Source organism: Schistocerca cancellata, chromosome 5 (genome assembly GCF_023864275.1).
Source record: "Schistocerca cancellata isolate TAMUIC-IGC-003103 chromosome 5, iqSchCanc2.1, whole genome shotgun sequence".
Taxonomy (NCBI): Eukaryota; Metazoa; Arthropoda; class Insecta; order Orthoptera; family Acrididae; genus Schistocerca; species Schistocerca cancellata.
In genome coordinates this window covers 405,202,607-405,220,601 of record NC_064630.1, presented here as the reverse complement: position 1 = coordinate 405,220,601, position 17,995 = coordinate 405,202,607, and the positions used below count along the sequence as shown (strand labels likewise).

The window sequence follows — 17,995 nt, the reverse complement described above, 5'->3', positions numbered from 1 at the left end:
TCTTTTCTGAGTGTATTTTCCTGTAGTGTAGCCTTCTGCGGAAGCGAAATGTGGACGATAAACAGTCCAGACAACAACAGAATAGAAGCTTCTGACATATTGTGTTACTGAATGATGCTGAAGACGACACGGGTAGAGCGAATACCTGATGAAGAAATATTGAATTGGGGAGAAAATAGCTTTTACTACACAAATTTGCTAAAAATGTGTACTTTAATAGAAAACACCCTGAGACGTCAAGGAAATATCAGTTTGCTTATAAAGGGAAGTCTGGTGCGATACAAATTGTAGAAGAAGATGTAGGTTTGAACACAAAAAGCAGATTCAAATGAAAGTAGGCTGCAGTAGCTGGACTGATGTCGAACAGTACATCTACCTTACCCTGTATACATGCTGTGTAAAGAAATACACTGTCAAATACAATAGGCATTCATGTTTTTTTCTGGAACTTATCGTCGAAGAATTAAATTAAAAGTATTTGCCGTCTCCTGGTACTGACGAAGGTTTTTGGACGTTTCCCTTGGCCACATGCCGAAAATGGAAATCCCGTAATAAATTGTCCCATCTGGGACACCCTTTCCCCACTAATAATTCGCCTGGTACTTGGCTGTTAGTCCCTGAATCTCTCAACCTTTCTGAGACTATTAGACCTGAGTTCAGTCAGATATTAACTTGTACCCCCTTTCCCCTCCTGCATCTCAACAACATTAACGTCTAACTAAACTTCAGAATGGAAAAAAAAATTTCTCTGAATATTTTCATGTTTAAAACGACGAAACATAAATAATATTTAGTTTATTTTGGTGTGTTATTAAACCGCAAACTAATGAGTCAAGAAGACAATTGATACTACTTGTGTCTAACAACCATTTTTTACTAAATGATTAAGCAAGTTCTAGTTAAAATTGCTTCTCAGAAAAGAAAGGTAACTGTCCATTTGAGGGCAGTCACTTCTTACAAAACACACTTCTTGTGCACCATCCATTTCGTTACCGACATTTACTTCACTAACGCCTGAAACCCTATTTCAAATCAAGTGTTAAAATGTCTCCGTTGTACTTAGTTCTACTGTCTGTGAATCACATGATTGCTGAACTCTTTACCTCTTAGCTGGCCGAAATCGGAGTACTCCAGACTGCCAATGCTTTGTGTTTGCCCAGTGACACTAATGATAATAGTAATAATAATAATAGTAATAATAATAATGCAGTGTAGGTCCTACAGCCGCGGAGTTGCATACTAAAAGTTGTGTTGTGCTGTCAGTTAATTCCTTTATTTTCACGAAGTGAATAATGAAGCAGTTTATGGTCTATTGCTGGAATTACGTACAGCTCGGAGAAGGCGTTTTTATGAGATATTTAAGCATGTGTGATGTACATGTCTCAATTTTACTGTCATAGAAGCGCGGTAAAATGTACAAAAACGTGTCTAGTGGATGACCTATGTCAGGAAGTTTTTCATACAGTCGTTTCACAGGCTGTAACCTCCATCACGTTGCGTGCCGCGTTAACATTAGATTTGAGAAAAAAAGTAATTATTAATGACATATACAGGGCGTGCTAAGAAATTGGCGACAGACTTCGAGGTATTGTAGAGGGTATTCTGAGGAACAACTCTAGGAACCCATATCCGGAAACGCCTTCCAACGACGCTAAGAGAGCGAGCGGCGCCAGCTACTAGGCCACTCATTCGACAGCAAACGTGACTTTGTGCGCTGATGGACCGTAGGCAGCACGCCTCTCAATGTTATTATTCAGTGATCACGACTGACTGCCACGTTCGCCTGTGTTGGAGGTGGAGCTGGCTGGTACTTACACAGGCCTTGAGTTCTATGAATGGGCATTGGTGGATCACTGTTTCGGACACGGCTTTCCATCTGAAGTTTATGTTCCCCCGTATACCGAAAAACATTGGAAATTTTATAGGGTTCCAGGATGAAAATAAGCTACGGATAGAAACCTGTGTCTGAAGACGTCACCCATCGAAGCAACGGACCGTCGCATTCATTCGAAAAAGGACCATTCTACGCAGCAGGTAGTTCCATCGTCTCCACTGGCGATCGTGACAATAAGTCGTGGTCACAGAATAACAAACAACATTGCCAGATTATCCACCAACAGTCCGTCAGCGTACGAAGTCACGTCAGCTGGGACGGTGAGGCCTAGTGGCTAGCGCCTTTAACTTCGAGTCGTGATCTAGTAGCTAGCATTGTCACCTTTGGATAAAGAGGTCCCAGGTTTGATTCCCTGACGGCTCGGGGATTTTCTCCGCTCGGAGACTAGGTGTTTGTGTCGTCCGCATCATTTCATCATCATTTGTGAAAGTGGCAAGTCTGTACTGTGTAAAGATTTCGAATTTGTACAGGCGCTGATAACCGCACTGTTGAGCGCCCCACAAACCAAATATCATCATCATCATCATCATATAACTTCGACGCTCTGTAGTGTCGTTGGATGACGTTTCCAACACGGGTTCCTAACCTCGATTTGAAATCATAATTAAATCAAGACCCTAAGCTGTCGACAGGCGTTGATATACATCAACGACGACAGTTGAAAATGTGTGCCCCGACCGGGACTCGAACACGGGATCTCCTGCTTACATGGCAGACGCTCTATCCATCTGAGCCACCGAGGGCGCAGAGGATAGTGCGACTGTCGAGATTTATACCTTGCACGCTCTCCGTGAATCCACATTCCCAACTTAATGTCCACACACTACATTCGTAGTGGCCCTGCCCATTGTACTCATTACTCGCGGCAGACAATCTTACCGAGTCCCATAAGAGTTCGGGCAATGCGTGTGCATCCAGCACAGAACAAGAACGTCAATGGCCGGTTAGCCTTAACTATATGACAAGTCTGAAAGAACAGATACCATCTTTATATAGTTAAGGCTAACCGGCCAATGACCTCCTTCTTCTGTATGTAGTGTGTGGACATGAAATTGGGAATGTCGGTTTCACGGAGAGCGTGCAAGGGATAAATCCCTGCAGTCGCACTATTCTCTGCGCCCTCGGTGGCTCAGATGGATAGAGCGTCTGCCGTGTAAGCAGGAGATCCCGTGTTCGAGTCCCGTTCGGGGCACACATTTTCAACTGTCCCTGTTTATGTACATCAACGCCTGTCGACAACTTAGGGTCTTGATTTAATTATCATTTAATTCTAAGAGAGCTGCATGGTCATGGTCGGACATGTCCGAAAGAACAGATAACATCTTCATATATCCTCGATTTGATCCTCAAGAAGCTCTCGACAACCACTCAAACTTTGTGGCAACATTACTGAGTCGCTCTGTATAATTAGCATTGCAGTCTTACCAAATACCAGTGTTGGTTTAAAGGTAATAATTTAGTTCCGCTACCGAAACACAATTGATCCTTTTTGTTTGTCCTTTCAGAAAATTACATTTTATCCCTCAAGGGGTAATTAGCTCCTTAAAACCTTTTTTCAACAGAAAGCACACGGTAGACTTGTGTCGAAAATTGCATGAAACTATTCTTCAGACACATGACTACGTCAAAAGCAACACGGCTTCTACTCTCTCGAAAGAGCACATAATCATCCAAGTGGAGGCCACTCGAGAGAGCACGATTTCCCTTTGTGTTCCCTGACAGCTTGGTTGGCTTTGCTACTGGCCAGACGATGCACGACGAAGCTGCAAACTACCTGTTTTATCTCCTGCAAGTTGGCACCCTCACAAGTAGCGGTTGCTTTCCAGGCTGCAGACGCCGAACAACTCGCAGTGAAGCGTTCGGGATGAACATTCCCCCGGCGAACGCAGCTGTTAATTAGCGGCGGGACCTGCACTGGATTCCTGACGACGCGCCGAGCGGCGTCGTAATTAATCGCGCGTCGCGACGCAGCGCGTCGGTGTGTGCTGTGACTAGGCAAAGAGAGGAGAGGAGAAGTTAGGAGGTGAGAGGAGAGGATAGGGCAGAGTGGGAGAGAGCGCCGCCCCCCAGGGATGCCGGGCTGACACGGACACGCGCCACCTGCCGACATCTGTCTGTGGGGCAGGTCTGTCAGCGCGTGGCGTGGCCAGCCTGATGTCTGTGCAGTCCCCTCAGGGTGACCACCCCACTGGGGGAATCCCCACCAGCGTGTCGTGTCCGCCTGGCTGCAGCAGGTAGCCGACGCGAATTACGGCGGGCGCGATTTCGTGCCGGGAAAGATCAGTGTGCTTCGTTTACGCATAAACGGCAGTTTCTTTCACTTGTTGTATGAACATTTATACTTCTTTTTAATTATTCATCACACATAATTTATATGACCACTTGTGGTTTGCTGTAGCGAATGTTATACAAACAAATTTTCTTATCTACTTACATTGGAACTCTTTTGTCATGCAGACCTTTCCACTCCTTAATTCTTTTTTTTAAACTTTGCACGGTCACAGGTTCGAATCCTGCCTCGGGCATGGATGTGTGTGATGTCCTTAGGTTAGTTAGGTTTAATTAGTTCTAAGTTCTAGGCGACTGATGATCTCAGAAGTTAAGTCGCATAGTGCTCAGAGCCATTTGAACCATTTTTAAACTTTGCCTTCAAGTTCTTCATTATTCATGCCAATTTCTTCTATATCTTCGTGCGCTCTTCTTCATTTTTCCTGATCTTATACCGTGTCATCACGAGGACGGTTTGTTAATCTGGAATTGCCAGTATTGATGGTACATAGTGGCTAGGTACCCTTACTGTCGCCACCCCATCTCCTCTGGGACAGAATTTGAGTACTCCAGTTGCTTGCATCTAGTGTTATCTCATATGAAAGTGTGAGAACTTTTACGAAATGATTGCGAGTCGTGTAACTGAGGCGAGACGTGGGTGCCATCCTGGTATTCACCTAGTCGGATGTAGAAAACCGGCAGAGAACCATTTCCAGGCTAATCCGCACACCGTCCATTATTGTTAACCGCTGAGCGAAATCGATCTGGGGCCGGGGCACCTCCCCGAATCCCGGAAGAGGGTTGCTAACGCACGCCGCTATCCAGGCTGCTTCAACAAAAAAGAAAAGAAGATTAAAAGAAGTGTCCTGCCTCCATGAGGCGGCATGGGCAACAGTGCGTTGGACGCAAGGATTTGTTGTAGCCAGCTGTGGCTCCTCCAAGGTCGGTGGTAGATCTTGCACCGACCAGCAAGAGAGAAAAAAACTGGCTGTGTCCGAATGGGACTCGCGCTCTCAAGCCTCCATACAAACTTTTGTCTATATAGGAAATATATAATAATGTTGATGAAAATGCGTTTTCTACCGCTATATGATAAACCTGAATTTAACGTTGAAAATTAGAGTTTTCCTATAAATACTATTTAGTCTTCAGCAAGAGATGGGAGGATAACTACGGAGAGCAAAAATGATGTGTAGATTACCCAGCCCTTTATATATCCTCACTTAGTTTCTAGAGCGTTTACCATTTCCGGTATTAGCGGAATCTAGTAAGACACTGACCACATGTGTAAAGAAATCGATCGTTTTGACGTAACGCCCGATAGGTATGCAACATACCCAATGTACAAATAACGCGGATACAGCCTGAAGTGACCAAAGCTGCTAGGAAAACTACACTAGCCTACGCTTACTTGTGGTAGTCTACGGAACCCCTCTGTAGTTTTTCAACTCTAACTTGTAAGTACATCTACATCTACATACATACTCTGCAATCCACCATACTGTACGTGGCGGAGGGTACCTCGTACCACAACCAGCATCTTCTCTCCCTGTTCCACTCCCCAACAGAACGATGGTAAATGACTGCCTATATGCCTCTGTAAGAGCCCTAATCTCTCTTATCTTATCTTTGTGATCTTTCCGCGAAATGTAAGTTGGCGGCAGTAAAATTGTACTGCAGTCAGCCTCAAATGCTGGTTCTCGAAATTTCCTCAGTAGCAATTCACGAAAAGAACGCCTCCTTTCCTCTAGGGACTCCCACCCAAGTTCCTGAAGCATTTCCGTAACACTCGCGTGATGATCAAACCTACCAGTAACAAATCTAGCAGCCCGCCTCTGAATTTCTTCAATGTCTTCCCTCAATCCGACCTGATAGGGATCCCAAACGCTCGAGCAGTACTCAAGAATAGGTCGTATTAGTGTTTTATAAGCGGTCTCCTTTACAGATGAACCACATCTTCCCAAAATTCTACCAATGAAACGAAGACGACTATCCGCCTTCCCCGCAACTGCCATTACATGCTTGTCCCACTTCATATCGCTCTGCAGTGTTACGCCCAAATATTTAATCGACGTGACTGTGTCAGACGCTACACTACTAAAGGAGTATTCAAACATTACAGGATTCTTTTTATACACAGGCGTCACCTGCGCTTTTTTCCAGTCGTTCGGGACTTTACGTTGGGCAAGCCAAGCGTTCAGTCAGCGTGATCACGGTGTAAGACTTGCTGTCAGAAAATGCCGTGCAGTGAAACATTCTCTGGCGGCGTAGTCAGGAAAGAACACACCAGGACTACAATAATGCCCTCGCAGGTTAGGACGCTGACGAAAATAGAGTGTGTCACACACTTATAGCAGGATCTTCTCTGGAAGCCGACCGAGCTACGGTAAGCAGTGGGGCCGCGTCGCAGAGATTGTGGCGGGGCCCGGCGCCAACGTGCTCCTTTAATTAGCTGTACTGCTCAGTGGGGAGGTCTGTGCCGCAGTATTTCCGGCCGCAGGCAGTCGGCTTATTGTGATTGCTACGGTTATGGCGAACAAAGGGCCAGAAGAAGAGCGGCTACCCAGCTAAGCGTAAGTTACAACCAATTAGAGCGAGAGCGCGTCAGCACAGCCGCCCGCCATTAACTGGGATAACGAAATTCCCCGAGGGGTAATTTGTTCCGTGTTTGGGGATGCGGCCGCTCGCTCCATAAAACGCCGGCCTGTCTGCCAGTGTCGCTCAGCTACGTCTCCTCTCGTCTCCGTCCCGCGGGGGTGGGTGCGACACCCCGGCTCACACCCACAGTGCCTGCCTGCCTGCCTGCCTGCCTGCCTTCGATCGCGCTGATCCGCCGCTGGCGCCCCGAGCGCCAGCCGTCGAGTCGAAATCCGTGCACATTGTCAGTCTGTGCGGTAGGTTCCCGTGGTAAGTACAAAGAAACACACCTCTCCCCCCCTCCCCCCCCTCCCACACACACACACACACACACACACACACACACACACACACAGTCATATCGTTAACGAACAAGTGGTAACTGTACACAAGAAGTACATGCTTTGTAGTTTCAAGCGACACTACTAACAAGTTGGACCTCCCTGGTAGATTTAAACTGTGTTTTGGACTGGGACTCTAACCTGTGACCTTTGTCTTTCGCGGGCAGGTACTCCTCCAACTGAGCTATTCAAGAGGTACTCAAGATCCGTCCGAGGCCTTCGTGAAATCAGGCCTGCGACTGGCTCGGGGCCAACGAGACATTCGGGCCTCGCAACGAAATTGTGACGTCACACTAGTAGGCTTGTCCGCCACAATTCGCGAACGCACGGCTCCGTGCAGGGCCCAAGGGAAATCAACGTTTAATTGGAAAGATACCCGCCAGAGATCTTAATTTTCTCGTGTGATATCGACAACTTGCATAGATTTAAACACGCTGTCAAGAATTATTAAACTCGTCTGAAATAAATATTCGCTCCCCGCCGGAGGCGGCTTCTGGAACCCGTAAAACCAGCAGTGTCACGTGCTATGAAGTACGCGCCACGACCTGTATTCCTCGTAGGCCTCGGACTGACTCGGTGCCAGTGTAAGAGTGGGAAGTAGACAAATGAGGTGACCAAAGTCAGTTCTAGTTTTTCATAAAATATTTATCTGCTTGGAAGTAATCATTACAATTAAGAAAAAATTAGTTATTCTGAGGGAAAATCGAAATATTTCACGAGCAGCTGTAAACGAACTATTAAGAAATTCATCGTCATCTCTTCAACGCCTAGAAACTTTGCGCATAAAAATGTGCGTTGGTGTTGTATTTAAATGTCGAAAAATCTTTCTTCGAATCAGGTACTAAATTTGGGACATTTTGGGAACAGAAGACACTAGAAGGCGAATGAGATATAAAATAGTTCATGCTTTCTGAACAAAATTTAAAAATAAAAATGTTTTGTGAGTTGGCTTGTCGTCCGCAGCTCGTGGTCGTGCGGTAGCGTTCTCGCTTCCCACGCCCGAGTTCGCGGGTTCGATTCCCGGCGGGGTCAGAGATTTTCTCTACCTCGTGATGACTGGGTGTTATGTGCTGTTCTTAGGTTAGTTAGGTTTAAGTAGTTCTAAGTTCTAGGGGACTGATGACCATAGATGTTAAGTCCCATAGTGCTCAGAGCCATTTGAACCAGTTGGCTTGTCTAAAAGTACGAGAGAAAATGTATTGGAGAAACATTTGACACGTCTTTAAATGTTTCTCGAAATCATATGCAGGAAATGAGGTGACAACTGAAACAAAAAGTTCACTGTTCAACTTACAAATTTAGAATGCTGGAGGATAATTGTCGGGCGGATTGTGTCAGCGGCGTAGTCTGCTGCTGTGTGGCCTTGACATATTTCTATGATGTATGCCCGAAGGTATAAAAAACTTCCAGTGTTTTCTAAGTCTCAAAAATTTTTCAGTGGAGAATGCTTCGAATAGGAAGAAAGAGAAAGCGCGTTGCCCATCGTCACCTCATTTGTGGTGTATAAGTTTGATCATTATTCAGAGGCACTTCAAATGTTTCTGTAATCTATTTTAGTTTTCCTACATCTACATCTACATCTACATTACTACTCTGCAATACACAGTTAAGTGTCTGGCAGAGGGTTCATGGAAACATCTTAGAGCTATTTCCACTTTCGAACAGAGAGCGGGAAAACGAACACTTAAATCCGTCCGTGCGTCCTGTAATTTCTGTTATTTTATTACCAAATACATTTCTCCCTAAGCAGGTGGGCGCCAACAAAATATTTTTGCGAAATTAGAAATATATTAATACCATCAGCTGCTGACGGGCGTTGATGTATATCAACAGGGACAGGTGAAAATGTGTGCCCCGACCGGGACTCGAACGCGGGATCTCCTGCTTCCATGGCAGACGCTCTGTCCATCTGAGCCACCGAGGACACAGAGGATAGTGCGACTGCAGGGACTATCTCGCGCACGCCTCCCGCGGGACCCTCATTCTCACCTTGTATGCCCACACACTAAATTTGTAGTGTCCCACCCCAACACACTCATTACTCGTGGAAGACATTATTACCAAGTCCCGTAAGAGTTTATGTGTGCATCCGCACAGTAGAAGAAGAAGGTCTTGGGCGGTATTGCTAGAACTATATATTTATATGGATATGGTGTCTGTTCTTTCGGACATGCCCGAAAGAACAGAGACCATTTCCATATAAGTATATAAATATTTTTGCATTTGGCGAAGAAAGCGGGTGGTTGAAATTTCGTGAAAACATCTCACCGCAACGGAACACGTCTATGTTTTAATGATTGCCACCACAACTCGAGTATCATATCCGTGACTTTCTTTTGTACAGAGCATTTCACAAAGCTATGTGAACTGAAGGAGGAGGGGAGCGGGAAAGGAAAGGAAAGGATGATATCAACTGCATCGGGAGTAGTGCGGAATCCGTGGCGCCTAGAGAAAATGTGTGCCGGATAGCGACTCGAACCCGGGAGCTGTTTATCGCAAATGCACGGACTACCTCGGCACGCTTCCCGGCCGACCAACACTGCCACCCAGCGCCATTATCCGCAATCCCCGTCCGTGTCCTCCATGCCTGCTAATTTTAGACTCCCGCCGGAGGTCGACCGATATTGTGCATCTCCACTGAAGGGTGTGGATTCATTGCCCATCGAGGCGAATCAGTTACATGAATGTGTGGTGTCTGTCCTTTCAGATCTGTCGGAAAGAACAGACACCACGTATTCATACAGTTTCACAAAACATTGTATTCCTACAAATATTCTGCTAACTTTGTAGAGGACTTTTTTGGCCTTGCCTCTGATGTTCATGATGGCCTTGCTTGCCAGTGTGCTTTGTGTTATCGGTTCACCGCAGCCTTGTAGACACGCCGTTCCTGATGAGGCCGCAGTACACCGAATACAAAGCAGGAGTCCCATTCACATAACACAGGGATACGATAGGAAGGGAGACGTAATTCTCGCGCGGCTGCGCGCGGTCGGGCCGTGTCCTTATCTGAGCGCCGCCGCGGCGCGACGCGTAGCAGAAGTCTCGGCGTAGGCAAACACTGTCTGTACGCGTGTCGCAGCTTCGATAGCGCCTGCTGCGAGCGCAGCCCCGGTGCACCAGCCTCGGCTATCGCAGCACGCTGCCTCGCAGGTGTTTGCCGCGCGCCCTTATTCCGTATTAAAACTTGGTTGTTTCGGCAGTTCCGCGCTGCTCTCGCTTATCCCGCGATTCATAATTAATTCGCCTCCTCGGGGAAACTTCGCAGGCCGCCTCAGTTTTGCCGTGAAGGGCTCTTCTGCCGGTAGACTCGCGGCCGTTTAATGTTGGCCGCCTCCCCTCTCCTCTGCCCCGCCTCTCTTCCTTGTTAACTCTTCTCAGTTACGCCGGGAAGCTGTCTCATAATTTAAACATTCCTCCGACGAAACAATACGCCGTTCTGATTGGCCGTCCGACTGAACGCCTAAAGGAAGACCGCCGCGCTTAACACCGCGGGCCCGCGAGGCGACGAGAATTCCAGCTAGCTCCCAAGTTTCTCTGCTATCGCACGCTACCCATATTATTCCACGAGACGGCGCCTTAAATAATTTGTGTTCCTTATCCGCTCCTTTATTGAGTACTCCCAGCTACTGTTGGAATTTTTACTGGCTCACGTGCGTTCTCCAATCTCTTTACCACGATCGCGACTGTCGATGCTTTTAATTGTGTAGGATCTCGTTGTCTCTCGGAGTACTGAACTAATACAAAGTTCTCGGGTTTCTAGGCAGGTGAGTTCGTCGAAATAGCGCAATGTTTCGATGAGGGGCCCACATCTCGTGGTCGTGCGGTAGCGTTCTCGCTTCCCACGCCCGGGTTCCCGGGTTCGATTCCCGGCGGGGTCAGGGATTTTCTCTGCCTCGTGATGGCTGGGTGTTGTGTGATGTCCTTAGGTTAGTTAGGTTTAAGTAGTTCTAAGTTCTAGGGGACTGATGACCTAAGATGTTGAGCCCCATAGTGCTCAGAGCCATTTCGATGAGGGTCGCTACCATCATCTTCTGGCGAAGTGCTGAGACAGCGTTTTGGTTAGTCATCTACAGGGTGATACTTTTCACTTTGGGTGATTGATCGACGAGGGGATGCTGACCAAAAATGTCTAATGACATTCTATCCGGAAATACATGGTTCCCATTTTGTTGTCCGCAGCTCTTGGTCGTGCGGTAGCGTTCTCGCTTCCCACGCCCGGGTTCCCGGGTTCGATTCCCGGCGGGGTCAGGGATTTTCTCTGCCTCGTGATGGCTGGGTGTTGTGTGATGTCCATAGGTTAGTTAGGTTTAAGTAGTTCTAAGTTCTAGGGGACTGATGACCATAGATGTTAAGTCCCATAGTGCTCAGAACCATTTGAACCCATTTTGTTGTTGTTGTGGTCTGCAGTCCTGAGACTGGTTTGATGCAGCTCTCGATGCTATCCTGTGCAAGCTTCTTCATCTCCCAGTACCTACTGCAAACTGCATCCTTCTGAATCCGCTTAGTGTATTCATCTCTTGGTCTCCGTTTACGATTTTTACCCTCCACGCTGCCCTCCAGTACTAAATTGGTGATCCCTTGATGCCTCAGAACATGTCCTTCCAACCGATCCCTTCTATTCAAGCTCTGCCACAAACTCCTATTCTCCCCAATTATATTCAATACCTCCTCATTAATTATGTGATCTACCCATCTAATCTTCAGCATTCTTCTGTAGCACCACATTTCTAAAGCTTTTATTCTCTTCTTGTCCAAACTATTTATCGTCCATGTTTCACTTCCGTACATGGCTACACTCCATACAAATACTTTCAGAAACGACTTCCTGACACTTAAATCTACTCTCGATGTTAACAAATCTCTCTTCTTCGGAAACGCTTTCCTTGCCATTGCCAGTCTACATTTTAATCCTCTTTACTTCGACCATCATCAGGTATTTTGCTTCCTAAATAGCAAAACTCATTTACTACTTTAAGCGTCTCATTTGCTAATCTAATTCCCTCAGCATCACCCGACTTAATTCGACTACATTCCACTGTCCTGGTTTTGCTTTTGTCGATGTTCATCTTATATCTTCCTTTCAAGACATTGTCCATTCCGTTCAACTGCTCTTCCAAGTCCTTTGCTAGAGACCATTTATTCAGTCATACATTGTTATAGAGCCTGCGGTCTAATACGCGCTGCACCGTGCAGCCACAGTTACAGTATGTTTTGAAAATGGTAACCGCGTGCCTCAACGCATGAGTTTACGCGCCGTACTGTCTTTACTCTCACCCATTCACATCGGCCAGGCTGCATCCGAACATGAATCTCTGCTCCAGTGTCTCCAAATCGGGAATGCGCTCTGTATACACTACTTTTGAGGTGGCCCCGTAACCAGAAATCGGATGGGTTGAGATTCGGTGACGAGCAGGCCATCCAACTGGACCTCCTCGTCCGATCCATCGACCAGGAAGACACGACTGAGATGCGTCCGGACGTTAAGGGTGAAGAGGGTTGGAGCACCATCATGTATCAGCCACATAACCCTTCGAATCGTCAATGGCGTTTCTTCCAGCAGGGAAGGCAAAGTCACCCACAAGAAATACCAATATTTTCGGTCTGTTAGCCAACGCGGAAAGAAGAGTGGCCCAAAAATACGATCGGCTGCACCTAAGCTGATGACTCGCTGTCACCATACGATGGGGGTTCTGCATACTATCCCACAGATGACTGTTATGAAAGTTGAAGATACCACTCCGTGTAAAGGAGGCCTCATCTGTGAATATGATGGACGACACAAATACCGTAATCGTGGCTGCCTGGTGAACAAACCAGTGACAAAACTGCTCCCGATGTGGAAAGTCTGTCACCAGTAAGTCTTGCTTATAATAATAAACTGGTAGCCAAGATCGCAGAAATTCTTTTTATTCCATGATTACCGGTTTCGGTGAAACTAGAGCGACCATCATCGGATCTAGGGAAGACAGAAAACACTATAGAAGTGGGCTTGGATTCCAAAAAAAAAAAAAAAAAAAAAAAAAAAAAAAAAAAAAAAAAAAAAAAAAAAAAAATGGTTCAAATGGCTCTGAGAACTATGGGACTTAACATCTATGGTCATCAGTCCCCTAGAATTTAGAACTACTTAAACCTAACTAACCTAAGGACATCACACAACACCCAGTCATCACGAGGCAGAGAAAATCCCTGACCCCGCCGGGAATCGAACCCGGGAACCCGGGTGCGGGAAACGACAACGCTACCGCACGACCACGAGCTGCGGACACTTGGATTCCACTTATATAACATGTATACATATAATTTTAGTTACATACCAAAGGGCACATACATGTTACAACATCAAGGCAAACAATAGTGATATTAACACTAGTTGTACTTCTCATATTAAGTGGTTCTTAAGACCAAAACCCATAGGCTCATACGCAATGTGTATTTTACCGGTATGTTTTTTAATATAAGACTTGACGGATATGCATTTATGTAGCTAACCCTTCAGTGTTCTTAAATTTGTATATGACTTTTGGTAGGTTTTATATATGACCAGACAGATGTGTAAGTCCCAGAAAATTTGCATTTCTTTTTGGCATGTTTTATATGTAACCAAGTAGATGTGCCTTTGATATGACCGGAAGAATCTGCGCTCATACGCAAGGTGTATTTTATTGGTATTTTTATTTGTGACCAGACGGGTATGCACTGTGTAACCCTGTAATGTTCTTAAAATTTGTACATACTCTGGGTAGATTTTATATATCACCAGACTGATGTGCTGTGTATAACCCTGCAGATCCCATAAAACATCTATGTATGTTCGTATCTTATTACGTGTAGGACCAGACAGATGTACATTTTTCTAATTCCTCAGTTCTCATGAAATTCGCATTTGCTTTTCGATATGTCGCATATGTGACCAGGCAGATGTGCAATTGTGTAGGTCTGCAGCTTTCATAAGTTTTGTATAAGTTTATGTGATACAGTAGTCTCTAGAATTATGTGCAAGCCTTAATGACGTAGTGTTACCACATACGCAGAGCCTGTTATGACGCGAGCTGTGACATTCATTGGCGCCTCTTCTGTTAGCGCCATATTGTGACGCGGCCTGAGGTGTAAGAAAAGAGCCGGGGCTGCAGTAGTACCTAGATTGCGCTTGTGTGTGATGGAGACACTTAACATTTATAATGTCATCTCTCTTGGACGCCTATGTGCTACTTAAGACAATGTTGTAAGGACTGCGTGTTATAGGCAACTGTTAATATCACCATTGTTTGCCTTGATGTTGTAACCTGTATATGTGCTAAGGTATGTAACTAAGTTTATATGTATACATGTTATACACTCCTGGAAATTGAAATAAGAACACCGTGAATTCATTGTCCCAGGAAGGGGAAACTTTATTGACACATTCCTGGGGTCAGATACATCACACGATCACACTGACAGAACCACAGGCACTAGTACAGTGTATATCCGCCTTTCGCAGCAATGCAGGCTGCTATTCTCCCATGGAGACGATCGTAGAGATGCTGGATGTAGTCCTGTGGAACGGCTTGCCATGCCATTTCCACCTGGCGCCTCAGTTGGACCAGTGTTCGTGCTGGACGTGCAGACCGCGTGAGACGACACTTCATCCAGTCCCAAACATGCTCAATGGGGGACAGATCCGGAGATCTTGCTGGCCAGGGTAGTTGACTTACACCTTCTAGAGCACGTTGGGTGGCACGGGATACATGCGGACGTGCATTGTCCTGTTGGAACAGCAAGTTCCCTTGCCGGTCTAGGAATGGTAGAACGATGGGTTCGATGACGGTTTGGATGTACCGTGCACTATTCAGTGTCCCCTCGACGATCACCAGTGGTGTACGGCCAGTGTAGGAGATCGCTCCCCACACCATGATGCCGGGTGTTGGCCCTGTGTGCCTCGGTCGTATGCAGTCCTGATTGTGGCGCTCACCTGTACGGCGCCAAACACGCATACGACCATCATTGGCACCAAGGCAGAAGCGACTCTCATCGCTGAAGGCGACACGTCTCCATTCGTCTCTCCATTCACGCCTGTCGCGACACCACTGGAGGCGGGCTGCACGATGTTGGGGCGTGAGCGGAAGACGGCCTAACGGTGTGCGGGACCGTAGCCCAGCTTCATGGAGACGGTTGCGAATGGTCCTCGCCGATACCCCAGGAGCAACAGTGTCCCTGATTTGCTGGGAAGTGGCGGTGCGGTCCCCTACGGCACTGCGTAGGATCCTACGGTCTTGGCGTGCATCCGTGCGTCGCTGCGGTCCGGTCCCAGGTCGACGGGCACGTGCACCTTCCGCCGACCACTGGCGACAATATCGATGTACTGTGGAGACCTCACGCTCCACGTGTTGAGCAATTCGGCGGTACGTCCACCCGGCCTCCCGCATGCCCACTATACGCCCTCGCTCAAAGTCCGTCAACTGCACATACGGTTCACGTCCATGCTGTCGCGGCATGCTACCAGTGTTAAAGACTGCGATGGAGCTCCGTATGCCACGGCAAACTGGCTGACACTGACGGCGGCGGTGCACAAATGCTGCGCAGCTAGCGCCATTCGACGGCCAACACCGCGGTTCCTGGTGTGTCCGCTGTGCCGTGCGTGTGATCATTGCTTGTACAGCCCTCTCGCAGTGTCCGGAGCAAGTATGGTGGATCTGACACACCGGTGTCAATGTGTTCTTTTTTCCATTTCCAGGAGTGTATAAGTGGAATCCAAGGCCACTTCTGTAGTGTTTTCTGTCCACTGTGTTAACCACATTTTCCCCCAAGTCTGGTGTCCTAACGTTTCGGGTGCGTCCTTCATGAGTTCCTGCTTCTTGAAACGTCCCTGTCTCAGACAAACGGCGAAACGCTGTTGCAAACACTGGTTGCTGTGGTTGTTGTCGGCGGAAATTTGTGGTAAGTTCCTGTGGAACCAAACCGCTGAGGTCGTCGGTCGCAACACTACTTAAGCTAACTTCATCTAACTCAGGCTAAGGACAACACACCCATGCCCGAGGGAGGACTCGAACCTCCGACGGGGGTGCCGCACGGACCGGGGCAAGGCGCCTCAGACCGCACGGCTACCCCACGCGGCTTGTCGGCGGAGATGCGTCTTCTGATACAATCTCGCCGCCCGCCGCCCGATTCGAATACGGCACCATTGTGTATAACGCTGTATCACATCTACTACAAGGTGAGTCAGCAAGAGAAGTGAGTCGGTCACGACATTGCCAATTACTATGGCAGGAGAGGGCGCTAGAGCGTGTGAGGAACAGTACCACCCACCTAGGAGGAAACCATGGATACTGTAACTGTGGCTGTATGGCGCAGCGCATATTAGACCGCAGTATGTGTAACAATGTATGATTTAATAAACGGTTTCTACCATGGAAACCATGCATTTCCGGACATAAGCTCATTACACCTTTATGTTCCGTATCCTCACATCGGTCAATCCCTATAGTTTGTATACGGTGGAGAAAATCACCCTGTGTAGGCATAAAAAACATTTCAGTGACGAGCAAGGCCTGTATATGGATTTAGAGAACGAGAAAGAAGTCCGATTCCACTACGATCACTTGTTCAACAAACGGAAGAATGAAGGGATGTAGCCGCTTGCGTATCTAAGAAGGAATTAGAAGAATCAGTGAGATGTAAGTGATGTACCCTGATCGGTCGCCATGCTGGCTGAAGGCAGAAAAATATCGCTGGTCCCGACGGAGTGGCCATTCTCGTACGAAACGTGGAGACAAACTAGATTTATCTTTCGTGGTAGAATGGCGGGAACGAAGTTACGAGAGACGATGCCGTGAACAGTTCCAACAAAAACGTCAAACTCGAAAGCCAAATCGCGAGTATATCATCGAACATTTATATTGTCAAGGTAAGCTGTCATCTACGACTTCGTTAACTTGGACGTGGCACGTAAATTCATTGATTCCTCTCAGCCATTGCGGAGCTAGTGCCACCAGTTAACAACAGTCCTTTTTCGTCCTCAGTTGACATGGTGCCTACTGCAGGGGCATAGAGAAAATTTTCCCCGTGTATCCCCTGTGACTTTTACCTCTCAGGTACTAAAAGCTTTTGGACGCTGGACCTGCTTTGTATAACAGTAGTTGTCTTGATCGTTGTGTTGTAAACATGCAGACTTCACAGTTATGTTGTACACACGCGTTACTTACGTTTGTGCGTTCACAACCCAATGGGCAACTGATAACACAGTGTACTGCAAAAGCGTTTCGTTTGAAAACGCCTAGCGTACAAAGGTAGCGCTGCAGGTCGCAGAAACACCTGCCAGCGACATTTCTGCCCTACACGAACTGGTGCTGCGCCGCCCACGCGGGACGGACAAGTCCGGACGCCGTGGGCCGCGGGCAGTGGGCAGTGGGCTGTCCGTATATGCGGACCCATGGGGGCGGCGTCGCCCACGGCAGCTGCGGCAGGATGCCCTAAACGGTGCAGTGCCGGCTTCACTTTCGATGGCACGTATTTACGTCTGCACCGGAAGCCTCAGCTAAATAAGTGTGGCGCGTGAGAAACGTGTACGACCATGTAAACAATCCGACTGTGCCTTCATCGTTAACGTGCCGTTAGTGTCAAACTTTTAACTTCTCTGTTAGGAGTGCTGCTCGTGTGTTCTTGACTCGAAGGCGTTGTTTTATCGCTAGGAAGAAATAGAGCGAACGTTTCAGTCAGTAAGCCGAATGGCATCGCTGAAGGTCAGGACCAGATTCGGCCGAAGTCATATTGACAACTTTTTTGTGTGATTGTCGTTTTTGCAACGGCTGATTTTCGTCAACAGCGTGCGGCGGTGAAATCCTGCTTTTTACTCGGAAAATATCAAACAAAAACTCTT

At 47.2% G+C, this 17,995-nt stretch overlaps 1 non-coding gene across 1 annotated transcript; it reads right to left on the bottom strand.

Annotated features, from left to right (window-relative positions):
• Positions 1-2,563: 2,563 nt before the first annotated feature.
• On the bottom strand, positions 2,564-2,638 carry Trnat-ugu (transfer RNA threonine (anticodon UGU)). Its single transcript has one exon. It is a non-coding gene; the product is annotated as a tRNA-Thr (tRNA).
• Positions 2,639-17,995: the final 15,357 nt, after the last annotated feature.